At 38.9% G+C, this 26,702-nt stretch overlaps 1 pseudogene; it reads left to right on the top strand.

The window, feature by feature from the left end:
- Positions 1–18,125: 18,125 nt before the first annotated feature.
- Positions 18,126–26,318, top strand: LOC129499773 (ribosomal protein L18-like; annotated as a pseudogene).
- The last annotated feature ends 384 nt before the right edge of the window (positions 26,319–26,702 follow it).

Below are 26,702 nucleotides of genomic sequence, written 5' to 3'. Positions count from 1 at the left end.
AGTAAGAAGACAGCTATGTATGGACAAGGAAGTGAGCTCTCACCAGACACCGAATCTGCTGGAACCTTGATTTTAGATGTCCAGCCTTTAGAACTATGAGAAATAAATTTGTTGTTTATAAGCCACCCAGTCTATGGTGTCCTGAGTAGATTAAGACAATGACAAACTTTGGTTCTGGAAGTTCTGGAAGTTCTACAATAGTTAAACAGAAGATTAAATAGTGTGACACAATATAAATTAAAGAACCCATATAGTCAGCATTGTTTTTCGTAGGAGAAATACAAAGTTCACAATAACAACAGACAATATAATGTCCATTATAAGAAGAATAAATAAATAAATTGTGACATTTATTCTATGGAATAATGTACCACAAATGAAAATGGTGGAATTGGGAGACAATGTACCAACACAACTGAATCTCACAAAAATAATTTTGAGTAACAAAGGCAATTGATAAAATATATATAGTATAATATGATTGTTATAAAGCCTAAAAATATGCTAAACAATTCTGCATATCTTTAGGGATGTGTATATATATATATATATATATATATATATATATAAAGTGAAAATATATGTAGGAAATGATTTTCAAAAAAAATTTAAACATCAGAAAAACACTTAGTATTCTGGTTACTTCAGAGGCCCTGAAGGTAGGAATGAGTTCAGAAGGAGTTTCATATTTTAAGTAGGAGAGAGGATAAATGGGTTTTCATTACATTAATCATTAGTTATCTTTTATGTTTGGAATATTATTAGAGTTAAAATAAAATAAAATAAAATGGAGACCAGGCTTAAAGATCCTCTAGGCAGAACAAAACTAGTCAAGCCATATAAGTAAAATAGTCTATCTTCTTTCATGAAGGTAGGCTAAGCTTACATTATTTCTTGGAAATACCTCTGATAATCATTAACAAAACTTAAGTCATCTTCCTAAAATAGTATAAGATAATCAATTTAACCAATGTCTTGCTGTCTGGAGATTCTCATTTTAATAACCAATCATTGTAAAACTTGAACAACCTCCTTACTTTTACCTTGTAAGCTATCCTGTAATATCATGCCTGTGAACTTGATACTAGTTTCACGTTGAAAGTACCCCTGTTTGTGAATAGTTTACTCCCCATTCCATAAAATACTTCTATCAAATAAAGCTCATTGAATTTTCTTTTCTTTTTTTTAAATTTTTATTTATTTATGATAGTCACACACACACACACACACACAGAGGCAGAAACACAGGCAGAGGGAGAAGCAGGCTCCATGCACCAGGAGCCCGATGTGGGATTCGATCCCGGGTCTCCAGGATCGCGCCCTGGGCCAAAGGCAGGCGCCAAATCACTGCGCCACCCAGGGATCCCCTGAATTTTCTTTTGACATCAGTGTATAAATTCTTCTATGAGTAAGGCAAAGTAAGGAAGAGTAAAGAGGATAAATCTGATTGCCAACACACTGTATGTCCTAATAAGTTTCAAAGTTTGTTGGAATGGAAATACTGGAAAAAAGGATCTGGAAGGATATGAGACAAAAGTTAGAAGCCAGATGCCTGAAACTGAGTTTCAGAAATGCAAGATTTAGGGTCATAATGAAATCTGTAATACATCTGTGGAGTGGATGGTTCTGATAGGAAGAAAAAGATCATTGCTGTTGAGGAAGTCACAAAACTATAAAGTCACTGTGCTAGATAAATCCTCTCTCTGGAATTTGAATTTGGCCAGAATTACAACACAACTATGGAGATGAAGCGTGGGGCAGTTTTAATGAATTCCTGGGTAAAGTCGATAAGTCTCTGCTGACAATGTGGTAGAGTCAGATTTTCAAAAGACCTGTGTTTTTGGTTTGTTTTTGTTTCTTGTTTCGTTCTAATAAACAAGGGAGAGAAAATATTTTAAAGAGTAAATGAAAAGCAAGGAGACCACAAATACATGCCGGTCCTGGAATAGGTTGAGTTTTGGGGAGCCTTTCCTTGATGGTACTCCAAGGGAGGCAGGATGCTCATGGGGTCGCTCAAGTCAGTTATAGCTGGATCCTGAAAGAGTGTCCAGGAAAGAGACAGAGAATTGCTAGAGGCAGATGCTATTGCATTAACTATGTTCCATAGAGGGCACAATCCAAGTGTGTGGGAAGATGAGGGAAGGTGAAGTGGGCTAGAGATCATGCCAAATCAGGTAATATATTCAAGAGTATACTGAGATGATGGAGATTCATCTGGGAATCTTGAGCATCTGACACTTACTGTGATACACGGTGGGAATACCCTGGAGGTATCTACAGGAAGGGGGCAATGGTTGAAGTTAAACACCAGGGTATTTAGAGGCAGAAGACAAGCTTTGTCAGCTCAGAATTCAAATTTCTCTCACTTCCTTGGCCTCCTGTCATTATTCCTCCACATGCACCTCCGCTCAGATCAATCCCTCTCCTCTGTGTCCTCTGATTCAGCTATGGATGTGGTATCCTTTCTGCTTTCCCATGAAACTGTGATGGTCCTCCATAGCTTGTTTTTTCTTTTGAATTTCTGACAGCACCTAGCAAAATGCTGGATGCACAGTGGATATTCAATAAATATTTGATTGATTGAGCTATAAATTTTATTTGTCTAGGTTATAACCAGTACTCAGACACTTGAGATGTGGGTATAAATTGGAAAGCAAAGGATCTGAGCTTTTATTGGAAACTTTTTCATGTTTGAAAGAAAATCTTGGCTTGTAAAGGTTTTGCTATTACTCTTGCTTCTTCCCCAGCTCATCGCAATCTAAGATTTATAAAAACATAAGTAGTTGCCGTGGAGACAATTGCTGGGCACTAGAGGAGCCATTTGGGAATAAAAGCAAGAGCTGCTATAATATTCAACAGCAAGATTTTACATTCATCTTTTTGCTTTCAATAGTAAAACTGAAAGTAAAATACTGAAAAAATATTGAGTACTGTGAACTTGCTCTCTTTGTTACAAAGCTGATAATCATCTGGTACATACCAATAGACACTACCCTTTGTGAAGATTTCGGAATAATCCCACACCAGTTGAAAAGAGTCAATGCTCCTGGCAGTCCATTGAGTACTACCCCATGTTCCTGGCCCAACGTCCTCTGCAACTTATGATACAGCAACTCAACTTGACACCTGGTCAAGTAGGAGCTCAGCACTACAGCTGTAGCTTGCACACCAGATGTCATACATAGTGTACCCACCGGCTATAAAATATAGTAAATATCATTTCTTACCATATTTGTCAGAGTTATAAACTAGCGTCCTACAGACATGATTTGTGTGGCCCTCCCAGGGCTTTATATTCTTCTGAAATTATTAAGTAGCATTTAAAATTCCAGTGGCTTCATGTAATAATCCACATTTTTATTTCCTCTTGAATAATTGGAGGTACCCATAACATTGGGCTTTTATCTGCCCCCCCCCAAATAAGTCATGGAGTAGAGCAGCAATTGTCCCCTTGAAACACTGTATACATTCTGTATTGGCAGGCGCTTCCACCTCTCATTGTCAAGCCACTGGATTGCACCTTTTTATGTTACTAGTTACCCCGTGGATGTTTATGTTCCACGCCAGGTTTTATAATAACCCCAAATCAAATTGCTAGGAGCTGTGCTTGCTTCTAGACTTGGGGGTCATTTGGTGCCATACCAGCTCAGTTCAGCACACTCTTGCTTTGTTGCCACCTCTTCCACATGCCTTTGCTTCTAGCAGTTATAATCTCACTGCACACCTCCCTTCAATTCTAATTCAAGATGGTGCATCCAAACTTTGCAGACAAGACAACCTTGTCTCTGATGCCTATATTCTTAAAATTTCACAGAAATTGGGGAGAATTATGTACATTAGTCCTGGTATTTACGATCAAGAAAAGATAGGAATGAAATTTTGTGACCTCTGCCATATATCTTTGCTCAGTAAATGAAAATTTAAATCTCCTACAGGAAAACTGCTGCTAGCAATTATGCTGCTATTTCTGGAAAGGAAGTGCCCCAGCAGGGACAGGCCCAAGATTTCTACCTGCTTACCTGCTATTTTCTCCCTTAACTGTGACTACCACCTGCCAGCTTGCGAATTCACAGCTATACCTAACAATAAACAAGAAGGAATGTTCTGACACCATATTTAATCAGAATCCTTGCCTCTGTTTTCTGTTGCTGTGTGACATACCATTCGAAACTTAGTTGCTTGAAGGCACTGCTGTTGATTTGCTCATGCTTCACATGTGATTCAGCAACGTGGGCTAGGCTGGCCAGAGTCATTCATGCCATTGCATTCACCTAGCAGCTCAACTGTGGTCTAAGATGGCCCCTTGCACACCTCTGGCAATTAGTGGGGAGTGCAGGGACAGGCACTGGGTTCTCTTCCACATGCCTGGGCCAGTCTTGACATAGTGAGCTCTGAGCAACATTCTAGGAGGGTGAGAACAGAAGCTTTGGAATGCTAATAATGACATTTCTGTCTCATTCTACTGGCCAAAGCAAGTCACAAGGCCACCCAGACTCAAAGGGTAGGGAAGTAGATTCCAGTTTTTGATGACGGGAGCTGCAAAGTCATGAGTATGCATTCAGGAGTGGGAAGAGATATGACCACCCTGTGCACAAACAGTCTGCCACATTCCACGTTGTAACAGAAGAGAGGATTTATAGCAGAAAACCTTTGAAAATGTATTAGAATCACATAACACACATTGGAAATCTCTAGTGAGATGGAGAATGCTAAGATAAGGGAGACTGGGGAGGATTTCTAGTTTGGAATTCATCAGGAAAGTCCTGAGAGTGGAAAGAGAGAAAGAAGGAAGAAGTGGGGACAGAGAATAGAGGAGGGATGGTGAGGGCAGGAGCGTCTGAGAAGGAGAAGCCCCATCAAGGACCTGAAAGAGCCATCTGCCAGTGGCCACAGCTCAGCCCAATCTCACTCCCTCCCTTTAGTGATAAAAGCCTGGACTGTGTTTTCTGATCCATCCCTCCCCACCACTCAAGTATAGGACCTCCTCATCTCAGATCTAAATACTATGATATTTTCCAAACAACTCCTTCAGGGTTTCCTCTTCTGGTACATCCTGAACATCACACCTGCCTGGCTTAATTATTAAAAAAATATTTTTATTTCTTTATGAATAAGTAAAGTTGCTCATGTTACGAAATTCAAAAGTTACACAGACAGAAATCAGAAACTTGGAGAAGTTAAATGACTTATCTCCTAACAAGTGGCAGAACCTGGACTTGACACAGGCTGACTGTAAACCCATGCTCTTAACCACAGCACTGTTGACTTCTAGCATCAGGGCTCATCTGCCCTGTGCACAGAAAAGTTAGAAATTACATTTTCTCCCAACTATCAAAACTAGCAAATTTACCTTGATAGCAAATGAGAAGTGTAGACCTGTACTTCTTATCTAAAAAAATAAACTTAGAAGCAGTCAGCTTTGTCTCTTTCACAGAAATAAGAAGTTATTGGAATCAGATACCAAACATTACTCATTTTAAGACACAGAATCATACCTGTACACGTTGTCATGCCAATAAAGGCACTGAAATTGAAAGAGAATTGAAAATTGGATGTGACCTGCATCTATCAGCATCCCAGGAGTCAAGGTGACATGTAGAAGGGGAGAGAGAGGAGACTTTGGGAGGTGGGTGTTCGCCACCCAGAGAGGAAGAAAGGTCGCCTGGCTTCTGTCTCCCTGTCTAGCTTCCTTACTTGAAAAGTTGCCTTGCATGAGAGAACTCTTATATTTGTGCTTCATCAGCTTGGTGGAGAAAAGAGACATAGGAAGGAGCATGACCATTTAGTTTCAAAATCACAAACCCATGGTCTTTGTGTAATGCATCTTGATATATTCATGCTACCGGCAGTACAATGGGGTGTGCATGCTTGGGTCCGGTCATACAGCATTTGCTGGCATGTGCATTTTTTCCATAGAACATTTACCCATAGCACCTGCCTGTTAAGGCCTGTTGAGCTTTAAACACTGGAGTTGTGGCAATACAAGAAAGAAGAAGGTCATCCTGCCCACTGGACTATTCATAGGCCCATCCCAAAGGAAGGCAGACTTATCTGAAGCTGGACTTTCCAGCTGTTCTTCTGCTAAACTTTTGGTTACTCCTTTCCATTTATCACACAATGACATCTTGCCAAAAAGGCTATTTGTATATTTCTGGCCATTTGTGGCTATTCTGTAGTAAGAGACACTTGTACCCAAAAGGATAGGTTTCCTCCACTTTTTGGAAAAGTGATCGGGGCAATTTCTGTTCCTGGGTTTTAATCAGCCACCTAAGCCACCCAGATTAGTGGGAAGTAGATGGATCTTCCCCCTGCTTGATGAAGAGAACTTCTTTTAGCCATTATGACCGATATGACATTAATCCTCAAAGCTGAGGTTTGAGTCCTCTTATTAGAAGAAAATCTTTTATCCCCTCCCTTGAATGTCATAAATAGACCACTCTGGAAACAAGTCCTCCAAGGATACTTTGCTGAGTAAATGGGTCAAGAGAAAAGTGGGAATGCTTTTTCTCACACATTACACAAAATCCTTGTGATTCAACCACGAAAATTATTTACCTAAACACTGAAGTTCTTCCCCACTAAAGTGGGTAAAAGGAAGGACAGAAAAGTCAATGAAATTTAATTTTACCATAAGAGACTATCCCAACTCTCAAAAATACCAGACCATGCATCTTCAAAAATCATTCTTCCACTGCATATGATCTAATTTTCCAGAGAAGATGTTTGCAGATTTGTAAAGTATAATTTGAATTTTTAGGTATAAAATACAGTACAAATTATCTGATGTTTTATATATTATATCTGAAAGGTAAAATTTTACAGTGCCTTCTTCATTCTCTCTCTGTGTGTGTGTGAGAGAGAGAGAGAGAGAGAGAGAGAGAGAGAGAGAAATAAGAAGGAGGGTGAAGAGCTAAATTTCCAGTTTGCCTTTCTAGAGACAGAAATATGCTTTCTGTGCCTTTAGCAATTATAGTGTGAATGGAGAAAGCAAAATCATGACCTCCAGTGTCCCTGCTCCAGGGATCACCATGGCAAAGGCAGGCTGGTCCTAGAATCAGGCTCCTCAAAAATAAGGGACTCATATCAAATTCCAGATAATTGAATGTAAATTATACCTTTCTGTATTCTATGTTGCCACACTCTTAGTTTATAGTGACTCAACAATAAGCAAACTTCTCAAACAAAATATCGTTCGAATGATGGAAGGTAGAGGTGAGAAAGCCCTCAGTCCCAGTTCCTGACTTTTCCATTCCTCCTTTGCAAATCTGCATCTGAAGCAGGTGAGAGGACAGAGATGAATACGGTCTTGAGGAGTCATTCCCTATGTGCAGCACCACAGAGCAGACCCATTTATAATTAAATTATTGAAATCATTGGGGGTCAGGTGCAGTCTCTCACAGACTATCTAGGCAGTAATGGTGATAGAGGAATAATGACCCCTCCTCTCTTCATTCCTTTAGTGAGACCTCTGTGATTGCTTTAAAGAAAATCTTGGTGTCTGTTACAAAAGAGACAGGAGTACAAAGGGCTTGCTCTGAACAGGCCATTCATCAGTATCAATACCTGCCTCACAAACCCACCAGGTAATTCCTGCCCAATTTGCCAAATATATATATATATATATATATATATATATATATATATATATATATATATATATAATTTTCTCTAACATCTTCCACTCATGTATCAGGTCTGAAAACACTAAAGTCTTCAGACAAGCAGAAAAATGAAGTGCATGCTGAAACTCTGGGAGAAGCATCCTGTTTGTCTCTGTTACTTCAGCAAAATTGCCCTCCACTTCTCCTCTACTCACTGCTTCTTTCTGGAACAATAGCCTGGAATCATTGTCAAAGTCAATGCCCACTTGACATGAGGGATGTGTTTAAAGATTTATTCTGGAATCTAGATTCCAAGTACACATTTAAGACATGGGTTGTTATTTACCAGCACACCTTCCAAAGTGGTCTTGTTTCTCTATAGAAATGACAAATTAGACACATGCCTGACTCATTTGTCTGGTTGTGGTTTATTATGGGGAAAGTTGGTTGCCTGACCAAATCAGCAATGCTGAGAGACCAGTCAAGAGATGTTTATGGTTTATCTACTATAAGTAAGGTAGTGGAAAGTCTGAATAGGTATCTAAGCTTCATTTAGATACTGAGTAAAACAGAGAATTTGAAAATGAAACTATCCTGAAAAATTTGGATGCTGTGAACTTTACATGCCCACACTGTATGCCAGAAAATGCTATTAAAACCTGTCATCAGGGATCCCTGGGTGGCGCAGCAGTTTGGCACCTGCCTTTGGCCCAGGGCGCGATCCTGGAGACCCTGGATCGAATCCCACGTCGGGCTCCCGGTGCATGGAGCCTGCTTCTCCCTCTGCCTGTGTCTCTGCCTCTCTCTCTCTCTGTGTATAACTATCGTAAATAAAAAAAAAAAAAGGAAGATAAAACCTGTCATCACAAGTAAATGAATAAAGAAAAGAATTAGCACAAAATGTATGTAACATCACTGCCATTCAAATAAGTGTTTGCTTTAAACAGCAAATAAAGAAAATACATCCTGAGAGTCAATGCTGGGTACTATGCCCAACACACTGTTCAACTTGGGCAAATTCCCCTCCATATGTGAGTTTTAGTTTCTTCATCTGTAAAGCCAAGTGGCTGGAACAAGATGATCTACTATGTCTCTTGTAGTATGAAAACTCTATGATTTTGTGATTTGACTTTACTCACTCTGCCATTAACACTGAATTACTTTTAACAGAAAATAGATAATAAACATCAAGATAGCAAAACATATATTTTGCCTTTCATCATTAGTATGCATCTCTGAACACTTAAATGCACAGTACACCAAATTGTATTACATAATTACCATGCAATATCTACTGGTATTAACTACAAATGCTATAGTTTGTCAAGAGTCAGTTTCTTACAATTATTAAAAATTCCGAACATTGAATTCTTTACAAAGTGCACTCATCAACCACTAATACTCATTTTTATTTTGCTGTGATTAACTTACCTCTTGGCATATTATCATAATTGGTTTGTAATTCCCTTGTTCTTCCCTAGCTATACAATCTTCAATGAACGTTTAGGGGAACATTAAAGGAATTGGTATTTTCATAATATAAGTAGAGGCCGAGGTACAGTTAATAATTACTTTCTGGAATGTGAAGCAACAGATGACGATCAGCTAGTTTTCATTTCCATGAAGAACAAAGACTAAAGCAGCAACAAGAAAGTTTGTGATTACCAAAAAAGAATACCTTCTGATCATTGTTACTCAGTAGAATTTGATACCTAGAGACTTGGCAAACTTATTGTTCTGGATATATTTGAAAATATGGCAGATATATTTGGGGTTGGTGAAATTAAGATCTTCTTGAAAACAAGACAGAAAGTTAACTTTTCTTCTAATCCTATTGGAGAAGTGGTTGGAAGAACACTAATAGCCTACTTGTCCTGCTATAGGTCTTCCAGGATCACTATTCCTAATTCCAAAAGACCTCAGTGTATTTCACAGGCAACCAAGAACATCTTTCTATTTTCTTCTACAAAAATTGAGACTCTATTCCCAAGTTTGTATCATAAATAACACTGCCAAACATAGGTTCTATAAAATATATATAAGCTCAGCCACATCAATTACACAAGTATGCCCCCAAGGAAGTCTGGAACAGACCTATCTTGCTTCAGCATTTCCATAGAAAAGGTTTCTGAAGCATTTTGGCCACTCCTTTGGGGTTATATAAGCAAAAGAGGAATGGTGGCATTGTCATCCATCAACCAGATGTCACTGCAGGAGAGGGAGGGGAGGATGAGCTAAAGCAGCATTTCATAAGAATTAAACAATAAATGAATATTAACAACTGCTATATTTTACCGTACTTTTTGTAATCCCTCATATAATCCTCACAACAAACCCAAAGCCATACTCTCAGAAATATTCACTCACTTCAGGTTGCACAACTACTAAGTGGAAGAGTACAAATTTGAATCCAGATAAGTGTCTTTATTTCCAAAGTGTTAATGAAAGGAACAATCATGGGCACATTTTCAAATAGATGATTTCTTGCTTGGTGTCTTTATCTGAATATTCCAGCCTCATTTATCTCACCCAATTAATCTAGGATTCATAGTTATTAGAATTTCAAAGTAGTGAAGAAAAACTGGATTTATTTTTAAAAAAAATAATATTGGGTAGCCATATAGGAAAGAACAAAACTAAGCTGGATCCTTTCCTTTGCATTCAAATTGTTCAAAGATCTTAAGTAAAAAATGAAACTATAAACATAATTGAAGAAATAGGGGAGAAAATTTAATAATCTCAGAGTAGGGAAGTTCTTTCTAAGAATGATACAAAACTGAGAAGACATAATAAAAAGTATGATAAATTAGACTGTGCTAAAAATAAATTAAACATGGCAAAACACGATAAGCAATGTCAAAAGAATGCCAACACCTAGGAAAAAATTGCAATTTGTATCATAATCACATTTTTTTAAACTATGAAGAATGTCTACAAATGAATGTATAAAACACCCCAAAACAGGATGTTGATAATGGGGAGGCTATGTATATATGGGGGTAGAGAGTGTGTGGAAATCTCTGTACCTTCTGCTCAATTTTTTTCCTTCTGCTCAATTTTTCTGTGAATCTCAAACTGCTTTAAAAAAAAAGTCTCTTAAAAAAACAAACCCACAACCATCCAATAGAAAAATGGACACAGGACAAAAAGATCATTGACATTAAAAAATTTAAAATATTTCTTAAATATAAGAAAAGATACTTAATCTCCCTTATAAAAGAAAAAATAACATCATAAAGATACCATGTTTTATGTACTAGATTGGCAAAAATTAAAAGGTCTTATTCATACATTTTGTTGAAAAATGTGGAGAAAAGGGTGTTATATCAATCTCTCACACATTTCTGAGTTGATTGGTATACCCTTTATATAGGGCATCTCAATAATATCTTACAAAAATTTTAATGCACATACTCTTTTTCTCCAGGAATTCATCATTCTGATATAAACCCATATGTGTGAAACTTTACGTAACTATATGTACAATGTTATTCATTTTCAAATATTCATATTCATTGCATTTTTTCTAAAAGCAAAAGATTGAAGATTCATATTCATTACATTTGGTAATAAGAAAAGTTTGGAAGCATCTATGGTGTCTCTCAATAGGAGACTAGTTAAATCAATTACTGTTCATTCCTAATGTTTGGTTTGTAGGGGGGATGTTATTGCCACATTTTTTTGGTTTTCATCAAAAAGAGTTTTTCCTAAACATTCTAATTTCTTGTTCAATCATTTACTGAAGCGAGTGGCCTAATTAGTGAGTCTGAATGAGAGACTGGGCCATGTAACTAAGCTTGTCCATCTTTCCTTTCTGTTTCACCAGGTCATGAGCCATGTAGGCAGGCCTGTGGCTCTTGAGCTGCCTATGACTGATGGTAAGTCTGTCTAATATGGGAGTTCAGTATCAGGAAATTGTTGTTGTGCATCTGAGCTGCAGTCTCTAAAATCAATTTATCGGTAATAAACATTTTGCTATCTGCTTTGTGTTTGTCTTATTTTTAAAAAAAATATGAACTCCAAACTTAGGCAAGAAAAGGATAGGTGTCATTTACATAGTACATACCTTTCATCCTCTCCTCTCACCAAAATGAGAAATCTTTTGTGGTGCAGGTAGGTGATCATCTCCAAGTCAAATGGAGAAAAGAAGAGCAAGGTGCAGAAGACCATGTGCAGAATGCTACCATTTGGGTAAAAAGAGTGAAGGAGAGAACATCTGTTCATCTGTATCTGTATTACATAGCTCCTAAAGGGGACAATGGAAGCTGATATTGTTGGCTGCATTCACACAGCAGGAGAGAGAGGATGGGGGAGGGGGGAGGGGGAGTCAGGGAGGGGAGAGAGGGCATATGGGGCATAGAGAAAGCAGCAGATTTTCCATGGTGTTCACATCTGTACCTTTTAGAGTTTGAATACATGATTGCATATGAGCACATGAACTCATTTCTTCTGTAGTATGTTTCTAAAATTACCTTTCTCTTCCCCTCTCTTGCTCCCCCCTAAAATTCTACTTTGTTAGTGCTGGTGTTAGTAAGACAATATAATGAACTAATATAAGAGGAGGTAAGAATTACTCTATGACTACTCATCAGCTTTCTTCTCCCCTGAGAACTAAGAAGACCTCTTCCTGAACTTTTCTCCCAAGAAAGACTCTTTCCATAGGGTGAATGGGGCTTGGAGACATAGAAAGGGGAGACAGGGATAGGGTGGAATAGGTTCAACAGGAAAGGGGGTTGGAGGGGCGCTGAGGTTGTTGGAAAGAGATTGGTACAGACAAACTGGGATTTGGGGGGAAAGTAGGTGGGAGAGAAGCAGGGACTTTTAGGAAGTATCTCTGAGAACTTGCATGAATTCCATGCTTGTTGGCTTCTGACAGGACCGTGTGCTCACAGCTTCAATGGAATTGCAAATATTATGAGTTGGAGCTGAAAACAGTCATGATGGTGTCTTGCTGCCTGGATTTTCCCAAATATCACCACCCTGCAGACACATAGAAACAGCTTATGAGGATTAAAACCCTCCCATAGGTAGACTTTTACTGATTCATTTATCATGGAGAGATGTAGCTTACAACCTAAGCCACTAATGAATCATCAAACCACCTATTTGCTTTCTGTTTTCTTTTCTTCCTAAATGGGTGTACCAAATAGCCTTAGTGTCCTGGGAGATCCCAATGACCAGTTTTGTTCACCACCAAATACCAAATATCAGCCCTGGACAGCACCCTGGACAGAAAGCTAGTTTAACCAGCACTTCCATGCCTTAAGGCTCTGCTGGAGGATTCTCTCCTGCAGTGAGGAGAGCTCACCTTAGATCCTGTTCCCAAACCCATGGACCCTACAGTCCACATCTTTCCCAACCTGACTATGTTTCTCATCCCCAGTTTAATCTCCAAAATGCCCAGTTTGGCTATTCATAGAAGACATATTTTAATGGGACTAGCTTACCATTTATGTGTAAAATACAACACTCCACAATTCTAAGGCAGATCATTAAGAAGTATCACATTGTCTTTGTTACAGATATTCTTTCACCTCAGTGTGAAAACCTGTTCACATATTTTCAGTTTTTACAGTTTGTTGCTCACATAGCTCATAACTTGGAAATAAGCACACACACACACACACACACACACACACACACACAGGGAACCTTGGGCTTAGATGAGATTTAGTGACACTGATCCTCTCTGCTAAGATCTGATCAGGAGTTTGTTAGAGTCCTTGGGTTTCCTGCATTATCATTTGTTTCTATGACGATGGTAGTGATGGGAAATAATCACCAGCAAGGACTTTCAACCTATCGTCAGAGAGGTTTGGGATATGAAGAGAAAGCAGTGTAGAAATTTAATTTAAACCTCTAGGGGAAGAAATTTTGCCACAATAAATGTTGACTGTCATTCAAATACCTAAGCGGAAGTAGAATTCCCTATAGAATAGAGACTACTCTGAAATACACCACAATAAGGAATCCGTTCTTAGACTTTTTATTATTATCTATGAGAGTAGGAAGAACAAAGATAGCTAAAAAATGACATGCTTTGGATGTCTTTCAATGCTCTGATTCTATTTTTGGCTATCTCCCCTTCTCATGGAAGTCAAATCATCTAGCCAGATACTGTTCATTTGGAAATGCTGCTTACAAGAGGAAGGTAACATCAAATTTCTATTATACATGTCCTTTCGAAACCCTACTGCAGTTTTCCAGCATTTCTAAATTCACAATATTTCTTGCTCAAAGGAATCAATAATTTATTGAATCACTTGTGGATTAATGAATTTAAGTCTCTTCATCTGTTTATACAGAATTGTGTTCCATTTCATACGACATCACCAGTGAACTACCCTGTCTCCCCTAAACTTCAGTCAATTAGAGTGAATGATGTCAAATGAATACCTCGTCCTCTTTTTTCAAGGAAAGCTGCTAACACCAGGCCACACATTAGACAATGAGTATCAATCCTCCTTGCTCTAATGCAGAGAGGAATAGTGAGATTTTACCTGGATAGAGTCCTGCAGCCTGGGCAGCTCCATTGCCAGGGGAGGAATTAGCCAAATAACCCAGATCACCAAGAATGTTCTAGAGTTGTGGCCAGAAAGGCAACTTGGGGCAAGGAGTTCTGCAGCTCTGAGCTATTACCATCAAATACTCTTCTGCTCAGATTCTTCCCAAAGCCTCCCATCTCTTTTTTTTTTTCTCTCTCTTGAGCTAATTTCTGCTTTTCCACATCTTTGCAGCCCTCACATTTCAGATCGTGACTTCAGCTTGGAACCGTGCAAAGGCCAGCATTTAAAGGGCTAGGCAACACGTGGTCTGAAGGCAAGTATGACACAGAAAAGGGAGGGAGTGTGTGCTAGAGGCGAATATGGCAAGGAGATAACAGTTGTAATCTTGCTTTGTTCTATTTTCTATTGTGATGAAAAATTAGACCAACAAAAATCACGACTCTCTTCTCAATTTATCCATCTAATTACAGAATGTTTGAGGGTTCCTTCTCATTCTCCATTGTGATGCATTTTGCTTTTCTCTTTGGGATTTGGGCATTAGATTGGGTGGAAAGGACAGGCTACAAGGCACCTTCTCATGCTACTGGTATGGTTAAAAGTTCTATGATGCTTAAGTGCTATTTTGTTGCTATAAAACTGTATGCATGAATGATCTGGCAATGAAGTCTGAAACTTAAAGGATAAACAACTACTACAGTCTTGGTTAGAACCAGACTCTGCTCAATTTGGCTGCAAATGACTGATGATTAGAACAAGGTTAGATTACTCCAAGTGCAGGTCACTTCTTCAAGCTGAGGCCTTGGTTAACAGAAAACTGCTTTGCCACTGGTACTTTCAAGAACAAGATTGCAGTCCTCCTAATTAAGGTGATGGTAGAATGGCTCAGTGATTTGGTGATTCAGCTTATAAGCAGAATGAGGAGTTGATAAGGGAACCCACACCGCTTCTTGCCTGGTCTGCCTTTATACGAGTCAGGACACCAGGGCAGCTCTTAAGTGTTTGCTGAGAATCTGGAAATACATTTGCCTCTGACAGTGTGGCAGGTAAAATCCACATGTGGTATTGATTACCTTTGGGAGCAAATTCTAAGGGATTACCAACAGGCGACTGCAAAATTTCAAGACTCAATCAGGCAGTAATTGCAGGATTATTAATTAGGCTCTTTCAAGATGGCAAGAAGCAAAGACTCACTCAGGTTGCCTCAAATAATAGACAACAGTTGTAAAGAATAGGGAAATGAAGATACAGGAATTCTTCTCAAGAGCCTCATAACCAGGGATTATAGATCCTGAAAGCCTGTTTATAAACCAACAGGAGCCAATGGACTCTCCTCATCAGAACTGGACATCTCCTGCTCCACTTCCACTCTTAGCCATTGCTATGAGTCTGCAGTTCCATGTTTCTGCGCTTCTGCAACTGTTGACTCTCTTCTCTCCTTATGTGCTGGTTTCCCCTTATTTACAGCTTCATTGCCTCATGGCTTGATGTTCCTCCTGATTCTCTTCTACTGCCTTTTTATTTTTTTGCTTCTACTGATCCCACTGCCGGTCTGCTTTGCGTGCATCTCCTTCAGGTGCACCACTCTTCAAGTGAGAGTATTTGAATAGATTGGCCAAATCACTGCTGCACAGCATCCTGCTGGACAGGAGTCTCATATCGAGCTGGCTTGCAGGCCTCTGGCCACATAGAAACCAGTGCTTTGAGGTCACTCAGCCTGTCCTAATCAGCTGTAGCCAAGGGAGCAGGGACATGTCATACAAAAACGACCCACAACGTGTTAAGGGACATCTCAGAAAGGTGTGGCCGATACTCTGAGGACAACTAGAAGACCTCTTTCCATGGCTGACCTAGTACCTCAGGTAAACAGGGTACCTTTTTCCTGACTGTAGCTCAGGAAATAGAAGCCTAGTCAGTTGTATTGTGCTGTGAGAACAGGCACACTTCCAGAAGATGAAAAGCAAAATTCCAGATCACAGTGGTAGTTAAATCACTACCCAGCAGGGAGCATATCCAGGCAGGCAAGCCCAGAGGTCACCTGAAAATTGCATTTATTGCAGAGATATGCTGTTTCCTTTGAAGCCATATTTTAACCCTCCTTGTTCTGAGCCTAGGCATGCCAAGCAGCATTTAGATAAAGCCAACTTTATGTAGTCTGCATACAAGTGTGAATGGCTTTGTCAACATGAGTATGCAAATCTACCTGACAGCCAGTCATAGTTCTCATTGTAAAGAGAATGTAAAGCCCTTCTGGACTGTGTGTGAGTGTGAGTGAATATGTGTGTGTGTGTGTGTGTGTGTGTAGCATATAGCTGTTTCTAGACAATATGGATAGATTTATATAACATATACTAAATAATAACATTATCTACCAATAAATTCTGTTATATATGATAGAATGTATATTATACATTATAGAAATACATAGATGTAGACAAATATGTGATTATATATTTCTATAATATATCATATATTCTATTATGTACATTCTATTATATTTATATGTACATATATTTTAATATTTGCTGACATTAATATATTCCTGAGAGATAGAGGAATTCACCAAATTTCAGATTCTGGGCCTGTAAAGTTGAAGACCAGCCCTGAAATATAATAAATGCCTCTGAGGTGAATTTCATCTTGAGGGGCTCTAGCTCAGCTTCAGTGCATCTCTCCCATACTCTGCACCTCTGCCACAGCATGAACAATCAGCTTGCTGTTTGAAACTTCAATACAAAGTGCTTCTTTCTCAAGAGAATCTCATTAGTTTGTATTCAATAATTAATAAGGGTTATTTTAATTTAAGCAGACTGTTAGCCATAACATTGCACACACATAAAGATAAGGTTTTCCAAACTGAACTGTAGAATATAGTCCAATGGAAGAAAAAAATCTTTAAAGATCTCCTTAAGATCAATCTGAAATTGAGATAAATATACTATTATTGGGGATTATGGGCTCAAACTGGGCTGTTCAACATCACAGTCCTCAACCTCTACTCCTACCTCCACATATTTCCACAACTGGTAACTCTCATGCGTACACAGATCGAGGTTCAGTAAGGTGGTGTGCAGGTGAGAACCATTCTTCCACTATTCCATCTTCCTGAGAATTTTAAGGGTATTGGTTCCATTGCAGTCTAAGTGAGCACTATCTGGAATTTCATAGTATATACCCTATGTGACCCCATGCATTGGTGCCACAACTGCATGTGATAATACTAACTCTTTAAATAAATAAACTTGTGATAGTGGCTAAAGAGCAAAGGACGAGAAAATGATGGAGGTAATTTGAGGGGCAATAGCACCTTTGATATATGAAAATATTCTTCTGAAATGTGACCATTATTAGTCAGCTGATAAGGCCATTAAAAATAATTTAATAATTATCTTAAGTTTCCATGTCAAATGTTGTTGAGCAAAGACTCCTTAATGTGAGAAGTAACATAAGCATTATTGAATAGAACAAATTGAGTATTAAAACAGATGACAAGAAATTTTATGTGTTGAGAACTCTACCATTAAGTTGTTCAGAAGTAGAAGATAAACTTTGGGGAAGACTGTGAGGGTATTCACATTATTCCAATAAAACTCATAGCATATATTTTTGCTTTCAAGCAGGAAAGAAGGGGTAATATTGACTGATCCAGGTCCAGGTGGGATTGAATTGTTAATTTCCTTTGTCTTTCTTCACTAACTTCTTCAAGCTACTTGTCTTTCTTTCCTAACTTCTTTACTAAATTACCGAAACAGTAATTTAGAAATTCTTAATTTCCTTTGTCTTTCTTTACTAACTTCTTGAAGGTACTATAAGTAACCCAGAGCTGTCACATACCTATTTATAAGAAGCTTTCTTTCTTTTTTATTTATTTAGAGTTTCAGTTTAAACTATTGCTGTCTCTTCACTTTTTCTTTTGAGTTCTTAGAAAGTGTGAAAGAACCATAATTACAGATAATTAGGAAACAAAAGACATCACTGTACATCACTGTACACACATTTACTAAAAGCAATCAGTGATGAAATGTTTAATGTTCGAACTCAGAAAGAACCACAGTGGCCGACATCATTCTTTAAGGTTCTCAAAGAAGTAAACTGCATAAAGCAGAAATATTGCTTTGTGTCTGGGGTCAAGGCTCGAGAGATAAACGGTAAACATAAGAAATTCCTTGGGGTGGGTTTACCTGTGGTTGGTAATTCCAGAAAGCACACTATACTTTCATTCTCTGGAAATTGGCTTCTATGACGTTCGTGTGTGTGTGTGTGTGTGTGTGTGTGTGTGTGTGAGAGAGAGAGAGAGAGAGAGATTGAGAGAGAGAAGAGAGAGAGAGAGAGGAGTTGGGGAGGGGAGAGAAAGAGAGAGAGAGAGAGAGAGAGAGGCTAGTTATATGCAAGAATGTCTCATTTCCTTCAATCAGTAAAATCATTTTGAATAAAAATTTTTGACTGTGGGGGTGGTTATGAGATCTTTTCTGCTTAAAAGTAGCAATTCTCCACCCCATTAATTCCCTATTCAAAGTTCTTTGTTTAAACACTGATGTTTGTCTCCTGCTCAGAGCTGCTGATTTGGAAAGAATCCTGCCACATTCATTAACCACCCAAGCATCCAGGGTTCTTGTTGCATTATCTTATTAAATGAGTGGTTATTTTTATGATGCATTATAAAAAAAGCACAAGATCTACTCCCTGTCATAAAATAACCACACTGATTAAAAAACAAATCCAGCAGAATGGCCTCAAAATTTTCTTTTGCCAAATTGATAATGACTATGAAAACTTTAAAGATTTCTGCAATATAGCTTTAAGATGAAACCCCACCGCCAACTATTATTGCAAGGTAGAACAGCACTAAAATAACCAGTGTGAGGAGAATCTGGCAAGGCGGAATGGTCTGCATCATATGCTAAAAATGCTTAGAAGCATTTAAGGTGAGCGTGAATCAGAGAACTAAGGAACATGATGTGAGCAAATCGAGCATGGCTCTTCTCGCTTGCCTTGTCCATCCCCCTTCCCCGACTGTCTCTCTAACAGTACAATCTCACGGGGCCACTGAAATGTTCTTACTTAGATTTTAACCCGTTAAAACTCCTCGATGTTCCCTTTCTGTGTACAGATGAGGTCTGCGAGCTTGTTGGCACTGTCAGCAGTGCTTTCTGAGTTCTGATTTCTGTCCCTTCAGATGAGGACCGTCTGCCAGCCCCATGGGTCCCCCACCCCCCTGCAAATTCTCTCCTCATCTCCAGATTTTACGCTGAGGGTCCTTCCTCTCTGGTCTGCATTTTTTTCTGGGTCCTTCAAATTCATGTTCAAAGATAATTTCTTTTTTTTTTTAAGATTGTATTTATTTATTCATGACAGACACAGAGAGAGGCAGAGACATAGGCAGAGGGAGAAGCAGGCTCCCCGTTGGGAGTCTGATGCAGGACTGATCCTAGGACTCGGGGGATTACTGCCTGAGCTAAAGGCAGATACTCAACCAATGAGCCACCCAGGTGCCCCTCAGAGATAGTTTCTGCAGGAATTCCTCCTCAGACTCCTTTTCTTCTTGTAAACATATTGTTGCATCATCCTGTAATGGGGGTGTCATTTGGGAAGGCATCTGCTGGACGTGGGTATTTGGGATTGGGTTTATTGCCTTTAAGTTGTAGTTGCTTAAGCAAACACACTGATTCTGTAGACTGGATGCTCATTTGGGTAATTTAAAGATGCTGATGGAGATATGGTTGGTAGGGGGCGCTGAACCCCTCTGGTCCATCTGAGCCGCAGGAACTTACAGAGCATTTGTATACATCTTCTATTCACACCTGCATTTGAACACCTTTGGGGCAGAAGCTTTCTCATTCCTGTGTCCCACTGGCTAGTAGGGTCAGGCACTCTGCAGTGCTCAGGAAATGCTCGCTGAATTGGATATTTTAATCAGAAGAAACATATTTTGAATATTTCAGTCTTACAAACAGAGACTAACTTTCCTGAGAAAATGATAGTGATTAATAAGTGAACCAGTCTTTAGGATTCCTAAGGAACCTGATGCATGCTGCATTTAACCTCGTAAGTAAATCCACAAACACAAATTGTGGCATAACAGAAGCCACCATCAAAGGAACACAAGATATTATTAGTTTTTGCCTTGCCCCCCCCCTCCCTGAGTCCGGGGTCATCCTTCACCCCTCCCCCACCCTGCTGCCACCAGGCAAATGTTGTGTCAAGACCAAGACAGGCTGTATGGCTGGCAGCCAAGAAATCTCACAAAGTGACTTTTACTACAGTAAATTCTCCATGGTCCGAGGCTTAGCCCATAGTCTTGAAAGTTCGGAAATTCAGCTACAGTGACTTTGTCAGAAATTTAATATTTCCCCTCCAGGAAGCTTTCCCCAAATTCAAAAACATGGATTAGACATCCTTTCTAAATGGTCCCATAAGATTCTGCATTTACCTCTGTCCAAGCCTTTAACTCACTATTGTTAATACGCATGTCTGTCTCCCTTATCAGACTATTGATTTCTTGAGGTCGGGGCTGGTCCTGTCTATTTATCTATATCTCCCTGTGAGGAGGGTGTCAATACATGTTTGATAAATAATGAACGATTGCATGTATTCAGTTTGAAGATGCTTAATCTTTTGAGCAAATGTCACAAGATTCTTAAGTCTAAAACTATTTTGGCAGTTTAATCGTTCCTCAGTTAGAAATATAGCTGCCAAGCAATGGCACCTTCACTTCTTTGATCACAAGGTATGTGGCATCTGATCTTTGCATTTCCAAGATGACCGACTCCTTGTTGGGAGTCCTGTACTCTTTTAGGACTCACATTTTAGTCCTGTACTCTTCAGTTCTGTGGTTTTGTAGCTGACCAAACTTCTGTTCTTCTGGGCACATTCCTCTCTCAATACATGTATACCGCTAGCCAAATTTCTGTTGATTCTTTCAATAGAAAGGAGTCATTCTAGCTTCTCAGGATGGCCTTGCATATTTTTTCCTGATCCATTACATGCTGACTCATAATTTAACTCTCAGGGTGGGGTGTCTCAGGGAGCAAATGGGTTTTAATTACACCCTGTCACTTCATATAGCAGATATTATTTCCCTATTTTACAGATGAATAAAACAAGACCAGAGAGGTCAAGTTAATTGAACAAGATAATAACACTCTTAAAGGGACAAAATTTGGACAAAAATTGATGTCTTTTGCTTCCTAGTCTATGCTGCTTCTGTCATTCAAAAACATTTGTTGAAGTATAATCCACATGAGAAAACTATACACCTCAATGAATTTCTGTAAACTGAACAAAACCATATAACCACCAACCAGACCAATCATCATCATATTCTTTTTTTTAAGATTTTATTTATTTATTCAGGAGAGACACACACAGAGAGTGAGAGAGAGAGAGAGGCAGAGACACAAGCAGAGGAGAAACAGGCTCCATGCAGGGAGCCCAACGTGGGACTTGATCCCAGGTCCTCAGGATTAGGCTTTGGGCGCTGAAGGCAACGCTAAACTGCTGAGCCACCCGGGCTGCCCACCATTATATTATCAACAACCTGGAAACCCCATTCATACTCCCTTCCAGTCACTGCTCTACCCCCTACCTGAGGCATATACAGTCTCCAGGTCTGGGCACAGATTAGTTTTCTCTAATTTTACACTTTACGTAAATGGGATTACATAGTATACATACATTTGCATCTGTCTTCTTTTACTTAACATTCTGTTTAGGACATATATCTATATAATTGTAGTTATTCATTCTCATGGCTGTATTGTATTCTATCTTATGAAAAGATCACTATTTGCTTATTCATCTGCTCTTTTTTTTTAAATATTTTTTTAATCTTTATTTATTTATGATAGTCACAGAGAGAGAGAGAGAGAGGCAGAGACATAGGCAGAGGGAGAAGCAGGCTCCATGCGCTGGGAGCCCGACGTGGGATTCGATCCCGAGTCTCCAGGATCGCGCCCTGGGCCAAAGGCAGGCGCCAAACCGCTGCGCCACCCAGGGATCCCTATTCATCTGCTCTTGATGGGTGTCTGTATTGTCTTTAGTCTGGAACCATTATGAGTAGGGCTGCTGGGTATTCTCTTCTTCAAATTCTGACTATACATCTCAGATTTTAGAGATACAAACACAAATTCATGGCAGAATGAATCAAGTCACTTATTTTTTAAATGTTGGTTTTACCCTAGCATGTCAAGGGTGGCATAGTATTAAAAAGTAATAAATATAATGAGTAACATTAAAAATGAAGTGAGAAAAGATATGAATCCTCTAAAGAGAGATATTTTTTTCAATAAAATTCACTATTGATTTTCAATAACAACTCTCAGTAAATTAAGAACAAAAGGAAATTTTCTTAACATATTAAAGGGCTAGAAAAATCCTACAGCAAACACCACACTTTTTTGAAGTGGGGAAACACATTGTTTTTAAGATCTGGAGCAAGACAATTGTGTTTTTTCTCACTACTATTCATTATGCTGAAGATTCTAGTAAGTACAGTAAGATGTGAAAAACAAATAAGTTGTAAGGTTAATGAAGAAGAACAAAAGTTTTATTATTCATAGATGATATGCTAACACAACAAATAAAAAAACTATACACATAAATTATTAGAAATAATGGATGTGGAGAAAAGGGAACCCTTGTGCATTCATTAGTGGGAAGGTAAACTGGTGCAGCCACTGTAGAAAACAGTATGGAGGCTCCACAGGAGAATAAAAATAGAATTACTATATGATCCAGCAGTTCTACTTCTGGGTATTTATCTGAGGTAAACATAAACACTAACTCAAGAAGATACATGTATCCCCATGTTCAGTGCAACATTATTTACCATAACCAAGATACGCAAATAACCTAAATTTCCATCAGTGGATGAATGAACAAAGAAATTATGGAATGGAAATTATGGAATTATATTATTCAATCATAAAAAAGAATGAAATCTTGCTATTGTGACAATATGAACTGACCTTGAGGGCATGATGCTAAGTGAAAGAAGTTAGACAAAGATAATATTTTCTCTCTCTTTTTTTTTAAAAAAAGATTTTATTTATTTATTCGTAAGACACACACACACAGACACGAGAGAGGCAGAGACACAGGCAGAGGGAGAAGCAGGCTCCATGCAGGGAGCCCGATGTGGAACTTGATCCTGGGTCTCCAGGATCAGCCCCTGGGCTGAAGGCGGTGCTAAACCACTGAGCCACCCATATTTTATATATAGGCTGCCCATATTTTCTCTCTCTTATATGTGGAGTCTAAACAAACAAACAAAACAAACAAACACAAGCTCAGAGATACAGAGAACACATTGGTGGCTGCCAGAGGTGGGGGCAATGGGAGAAATGAGTGAACTGTGGTTGACTATTTTTTTTAGTTAAATAAATTGAATAAAAATTTTAAAAATAAAATAAGTAACAAAAAAATTTATCAAGTTTGCTAGTTGTAATATAAATTTTTAAAAGTTTGAATTTCAATATATGAATAAAAACAGAATATGTAATTTTATTAAAAATATAGAATTTAAATAGCATTATAAATGTAATAATCTAAAAGTAACTATAAGAAAATAACTCCTACAAGTCATTAAGAAAATGACATGAAAGTGTTGACAAAAGCCTTGAAAGAAGCCTTTCATTGAGGAAGTCCCTGTAGTACAGACGTAGAAAATAGGCTCAATCTCATGAGTAAGCAAGGAAATGCGCACAAATTCATCGGAATTCATTTTCTTTCTAGCACATTCACAAAAATTGTGTTGTCAAAGATATGGAACAACTAGTAAACTTACACGCTGCTGGTAGTCACTTCAGAAAACCTCTTCAGAAATCACTTCAGAAAACAATTTAGCATTATCTGGTAAAGTTGATTTTGTGCAGTGAATATAACTCAACTATTCCACTCCTGGATATATACCTTAGAGAAAAACTTGGATGTGTACAAATGTCTATCTGCAGTAGAATGGAAAAAAAATTGGAATCATCATATGAGAGATTACTATATATCAGGGGAAATAACCACATGTCAGCTACTTGCAAAAACAGATAAATATCAAGACCATAATACTGAACAAAAAAACAAAGTTGAAGATTAGTACAGACAGTATAATTCCATTTATATGAAGTTTAAAGACAGAATAACTCTATTATGAAGGCATTGGTGCATATTTGGTAAATCTATAAAGCAAAGCAAGGAAATGGTAAATACAAAGATAAAATGATCATTGCCAATGAGGGAGGAAAGAATGGGATGATTTAAGAAGAGTACACAGAGGGATCCCTGGGTGGCGCAGCGGTTTGGCGCCTGCCTTTGGCTCAGGGCGCGATCCTGGAGACCCCGGATCGAATCCCACGTCGGGCTCCCGGTGCATGGAGCCTGCTTCTCCCTCTGCCTGTGTCTCTGCCTCTCTCTCTCTCTGTCTGTGACTATCGTAAATAAAAAAAAAAAAAAAAAAAAAAAAGAAGAGTACACAGAGAATCTGAAAGATAACAAACAACAATGGCCTTTACACTTTTCAACTGCATGGTCCCAACCTAGGCAGGGCTGATATGCAGCTAGGCAGAGCCCAACTATTACATCCTACTAGCTGCCAAGGGTTGCTTCAAGGAGACCTCTGAGCGCTCCCCTCAAACACTTGCATTGCTCCCACCTCTCAATTCACTTGCATGCAATTTAATTACTGATGTTTTGAGTTTTGACCAACTGACTATGTTACTATTTATTTTATCTTTGTCTTATTTTATGCTCCTTTGTCCTCTCTACCTTCTTTTGATAGCCTTTATTATTCCCCTCTATATTTTCTTTTATCTTTGAGGTTTACATTCTTATGCATTTTTTTAAAAAGATTTATTTGTTTATTTATTCATAAGAGACACAGAGAGAGAGAGACAGAGAGAGACAGAGACATGGGCAAAGAGAGAGAACCAGGCTCCTCACAGGGAGTCTGATGTGGGACTCGATCCCGGATCCTGGATCACACCCTGAGCTGAAGGCAGATGCTTAACCACTGAGTCACCCAGGCATCCCAATTCTTCTGTATTTTTTATTACTGGCTACTCTAGAGATCAAAACATGTATCCTTATTTCCCCACAATCTGCCTAATACTAACACTTTACCACCCTTGCAGACATGCTGAGAATCTTGCAACAGTTTTATTCCTTTTATCCAACTTCGTGCTATTGCAGTTAGACATTTTGCTTCTACATAGATTGTAAGCCCCACAAAATATTGTTGTGATTGTTGTTTTAAATTTACCATTTTTAATCACCCAAATTTTTACCCATTCTGCTGCTCTTCATTCTTCCTGTAGTCTTGTGTGTCTATCCAGGATCCCTTTTCCTTCAGCCTGGAAAAAGTCCCTTCCCTTTAGTATTATTTGTAGTGTAAATCTTTTATCTGCTGAAAAGTATTTATCATAATTTTTAAAGAAAATTTTTCTGGACAGAGGACATGAATGGATATTTTTCCAAATAGGACATACAGATGGCTAACAGACAACATTAAAAGATGCTTAACATCATTTATCATCAGAGAAATGCAAATCAAAACCACAATGAGAATATCATTTCAGGTTCTCTCTTTCCGGACCTGGCTGAGCAGGAGGCACCATCCTGGGAGTCGACATCCACCAGAACAAGGACTGAAAGGTTCGGCGCAAGGAGCCCAAGAGCCAGGACATCTACTTGAGACTGTTGGTCAAGCTGTACAGGTTTCTGGCCAGACGAGCCAACTCTACCTTTAACCAGTTTGTGTTGAAGAGGTTGTTCATGAGTCGCACCAAGCGGCCACCTCTGTCCCTTTCCCGGATGATCCGGAAGATGAAACTGCCTGGATGGGAAAACAAAATAGCTGTCGTTGTAGGGACCATAACAGATGATGTGCGTGTCCAGGAGGTGCCCAAGCTGAAGGTGTGTGCACTGCGCGTGAGTAGCCGTGCCCGGAGCCACATCCTCAAAGCTGGGGGCAAGATGCTCACTTTCGATCAGTTGGCCCTGGACTCCCCCAAGGGCTGTGGCACCGTCTAACTCTCTGGTCCACGCAAGGGCCGAGAGGTGTACAGACACTTTGGCAAGGCCCCAGGAACCCCACACAGCCACACCAAACCCTACGTGAGATCCAAGGGCCAGAAGTTCGAACGTGCCAGAGGCCGCAGGGCCAGCAGAGGCTACAAAAACTAACCCCAGATCCTGCCTTGTTATTAAAAAGATTTTGAATGCAAAAAAAAAAAAAAAGAATATAATTTCAGCCCCATCAAATGACTAGTATTAAAAAAGCAAGAACTAACAAGTACTGGTGAGGATGTGGAGAAAGGGGAACACTGTGCACTGTTGGGGGGAAGGCAAATAGCTGCAGCCACTGTGGAAAACAGTATGGGGGTTTTTCAAAAAATTAAAAATAGAACAACCACATGATCCAGCAATTCCACATCCGGGTATTTACCTAGGAAAACTAAAACACTAATTCAAAAGGGTGTATGCACCCCTGTGTTTTTATAGAAGTATTATTTACAATAGCCAAGTTGTTAAAGCAACCCATGTCCATCAATATAGATGAATGAATAAAGAAGATGTAATATATATATATATTACATTACATATATATATA

The sequence above is a fragment of the Nyctereutes procyonoides genome, unplaced genomic scaffold (genome assembly GCF_905146905.1).
Source record: "Nyctereutes procyonoides isolate TBG_1078 unplaced genomic scaffold, NYPRO_anot_genome, whole genome shotgun sequence".
NCBI classification, from domain to species: Eukaryota; Metazoa; Chordata; class Mammalia; order Carnivora; family Canidae; genus Nyctereutes; species Nyctereutes procyonoides.
The sequence above is the reverse complement of the archived record's forward strand: the minus strand, read 5'-3'. Positions and strand labels throughout refer to the sequence as shown.